The sequence below is a fragment of the Papaver somniferum genome, chromosome 4, assembly GCF_003573695.1.
Source record: "Papaver somniferum cultivar HN1 chromosome 4, ASM357369v1, whole genome shotgun sequence".
Classification (NCBI taxonomy): domain Eukaryota; kingdom Viridiplantae; phylum Streptophyta; class Magnoliopsida; order Ranunculales; family Papaveraceae; genus Papaver; species Papaver somniferum.
In genome coordinates this window covers 9,874,120-9,878,039 of record NC_039361.1, presented here as the reverse complement: position 1 = coordinate 9,878,039, position 3,920 = coordinate 9,874,120, and the positions used below count along the sequence as shown (strand labels likewise).

Genomic DNA, 3,920 nt, shown 5'->3' with positions numbered 1-3,920 from the left:
GCTGATATCTACTCAACCGAACAATGCACTGTAAATGAACTCTAAAAAACCACCATTAACATGTAGTTCGGTTACCTGCGTCTGCTCAATTTAGTAACCGAACTACACATGAAGAACGGTTCGGTTACCTCGCAAGCTAAATTTGGTAAACGAACTAGGTTGACCTCACCGAAATTTTTCCAAAATGAGGCATACCTGAGTACCCATAGCTTCATCTTCAGGTTGTGACTGATGAAATCCATCATTTGTTTGGTTAGCTTGAGATTGGGGAAAAAAGTTTTCATCATCTAACAAATAACTCATATTTGGATCATTAGAAGTATTGACAAATACACAATGAGGTGAAGGGGGGTCTGATTCTGATTCTGAAGTATCATCACATGAATCACTCAAATCATAATTACTAAACTCAAAAAAAGATTTTTTGGGTTCACCCATCTTCTTCTTCATATTTCCTTTTTCTTCTTCTTATCTCTCAATAATAATGTTATAACAAAACAATCCTACTAATATAACTCACTAATCACTAAGTATTCAGTTACTAATCATAACACTAACACTAATTAATCATCACACTAACTAAGTTAATCATTAAGGGTAAAATAAGTATTTTTAAAAAAAAATCAGATAAGGGGTGATTGGAAATTACTACCAATAACCACCCAAAAAACTTGAGAGTAGTCCCCCTATTTTTTGAGTAGTCCCCAAAAAATCGTTCTTCCAAAAGGCAAAAACTCTTTGCAAGGCGTCCCCTTTGTTTCCCAAAAAATTCTTCGCAAAAGTGAAGGGAACCACCCCTTGTCGACTATCCTCCACTAACCGATGATTCTCTGGTGCTAACTTTACATATATTCAAAAACAAAAAAATATATATATATAGTTTTTATACGCATCACATTTTTTTGCCTACTTCTGAGTACCGAATTCATATCTCTAAAACGAATTATACACGTATGTATGCCGTTTCATATTACTGCCGTATCACGAACCATTGACCGGATTCTTGACCGAATTCGACTTTCACAAATTCGTATAATACTCGTACATATCCCGTACCCAAAATTACTAACTAGCCGGGGCTTGGTTGTGCTCAAATTTTAACGTGTTGTGCTGGGATGTGCTCGTGCTGGCACGACCCAGTTTACACCTCTAACTATGGATGTTCCCAGCCAAGCTCACAGGTAAAAAGAAGTGTCGATGACCTAGTTATACCCCTTTGGAATTCGAAAAATGTATGAAACGACAAACGTACGAGTATTACACAGATCCGTAAAAATCACTTCAAAGGCTCATAATTAGAAGGTAATTTGTAATGATATATGTATAATTCGTCCTATCAGCATTGAGAATTGGGAAAATATTAAAATTTAGACCTTCTCAATACAATTGTGATCTAAATGATATATATAAGCGATATATGCTAGTTAAGCAGAAAAAGATGAATATATGCACCTTAGGATATATGTTAGTTAAGCGCAAAACATCACTTAGTTGATTTGTATTTTGTAGTTGCATCTAACACCTTTAAAATCCTAAGTCATGCGAGCCTCACGTCACACAGTGAGTGTCACCCTCCCTCTTCAAATTACAGAGAATTCTTTTTGCGCCATGTGATTCCAAATTTTTCTCTTTTCCTTCGTCATGTCACTTGCCATCTCATTCCTACGTTAAAGACTCCTTTTTTTTCTCCATAAATTAGCAATTTTATACAAAAGAATAAAAAAAGATCCCTCCTCCTTATTTTCGTCTTTCTTCCGATCAAGGTATTATTAGGGTTTTCTTTTTCTCACAAACTGGTTATTAGGATTTTGATGGACTTGAAATCCAAATGTATTATTAGGGTTTTTCTTCTTCTTCGTCGTAAACTGATGATCAGGTAAAATAGAATCATCATCACTCTTACATCATGTTCGTAGAATGGAATCATCATCATCTCTGTTATATCATATTCTTATTTGCTTATTTTAATTTTTCATCTCTGTTTCTTAACCCAACAGGTCTGGTCAGGTAAAGTATCCTTCTCTGTTCAGTCACATTTGTGGATCTTGGGTTCTCATTAGTCTGTAGATTGTTTAGTTAATTGATCATGTAAAAGAAATATTTTGTTTTCACTTCTCAGTAAATTTTGCAATTTTATTATGTATCCAGTACTTTGAATTCAGAATGAATCTTATTCTAATAGAGAACTTTATGTTAGCAATAGAGAGTCATCTGCTGAAGACTCTTAACCAAATGAGCTTGCATTCCGTGTACGAAGGAATGACCGAGTTTTAAGCATCTTAGTTAGTCTTACGGGTCTTTAGTTTTCAGTTGAATCTAGCGTCGGTTTCTCATGAATAGGTTGACAAGTTATAACAACCTTTGTATTCTCTGATATAAATAACAAACAGACTCCACAGTTTAATGTGTGGAAGCCTTTCACCAAAACTCAATTCCTAACTCTTTAAATTGGTGATACTACTTAACCGTAACCATGTTTTCCGTTTCTCTATATCCATCTCTCTGTTAAATTGGTGATACCATAGATTTCATTACATCTCTTTTACTGTTCTATTGACTTTTGTGAAAATGGTTAAATAGCTAAGCTATGGAGAAAAACCCAATAGTCATCGGAGACACGATTTCTCTATTGAGGTGAATCTACTCTTATTCTAATTGGTAATCAAAGGTTAATTCTCTTTGTCTAATATTTTTTCTCTATCTTTTGTGTATACCTAACTTTTACTCTCTTGGTTTTGTTTTTCCACGACAATAGAAAAAGCTTCAATCTTCTTTTGCCAGACAAATTCAGCTGACTCAAAAGTAGCCCATAATATTGGGTTTCTTCCACAACTAACCAGAGGTGCTTAGGCATAAAGGTATATATTTTAATAAATTTTCTGAGTCTGTTTTCAGAGTTCTTAATGTTGTTTCCTTTGAGATGTTTGATAATATGTAAAATAACTTGAGAACAAATATCTCTTTATGCATTAGTATTTCAAAATTCAAGGCTTTGTCTAGAATATCTCCTTGATCAAATGTTAGATAATCTGTTGCGCATGTGAAACATGTAGTCAAGAGGGCAGTACATGTATTCGCTGAAATATCAAATTTTCCCTGCAAAAGTAGGGTTCTAATTCGACCAGACTAACAAAACATCTGAGCAAAACATCTGGGCCACTGATCTTGGCTAACATATAGGCTCAACTTCGTACAATTCAGACCATCTGTCTCAGTACCTAAGTAGGACCCTATTAACCATTAAGTTGACTGTTTATTATAATGATGATTGTAAGTGACTCGGGTGTTTAGATGACAGAATTTAGACAGTTTTCTGGCTGGATTTTGGTGATCCTGTAGATTTTCCGGCGACCCGATTTTGTGTAGAAAGTAAGCGACACCAAATAAAAAATGGATCAAGACGAGGCGAGGCGAAGCCGAGCCACACCAAATCAAATCGGGATGGGGCGAGGCGAGGCGAAGCCGAGATTTACCAAATCATATCGGGACAGGGCGAGGCAAGGCAAAGCCGAGCTTTACCAAATCATATCGGGACGAGGCGAGGCGAGGCGAAGACGAAGCCGAGTTCTACCAAATCAAAAATATGGTTCAAATAAAAAGATGTTTGGTGCGTAGCACGGGCATAAAATCTAGTTTTTACTTTGTAGTTGTAGTGTAGCCAAGGACAAATAAAATAAAAACGTACAAAGTTCGTGACCTGATACCTTCCCGTTCGTGAGTAGTCCGACGAATGATTCGTGAATCGCCGGATAAGTTACTAAAGCCTAGTTAGCAGTTCGAAACCCGAAAAACGTACAAATAAACGACGGACGTACGAGTATCATTTGGATTCACAAAAGTTAAATTTGGTCAAAAATCCGATCAACGGTTCGTGATTCGTCAGTAATTCTGAACGATTTACGTAATTCGTTTTAGAGGCA

The 3,920-nt window shown here is 36.0% G+C and overlaps 1 long non-coding RNA gene across 2 annotated transcripts; it reads left to right on the top strand.

The window, feature by feature from the left end:
- The first annotated feature begins 2,422 nt into the window (after positions 1-2,422).
- Positions 2,423-3,421, top strand: LOC113273516. Of its 2 annotated transcripts, none has more exons than XR_003322445.1 (3): positions 2,423-2,634; positions 2,756-2,858; positions 3,340-3,421. It is a non-coding gene; the product is annotated as an uncharacterized LOC113273516 (long non-coding RNA). The 2 variants fall into 2 exon arrangements; XR_003322446.1 differs by having other exon boundaries at positions 3,292-3,404.
- The last annotated feature ends 499 nt before the right edge of the window (positions 3,422-3,920 follow it).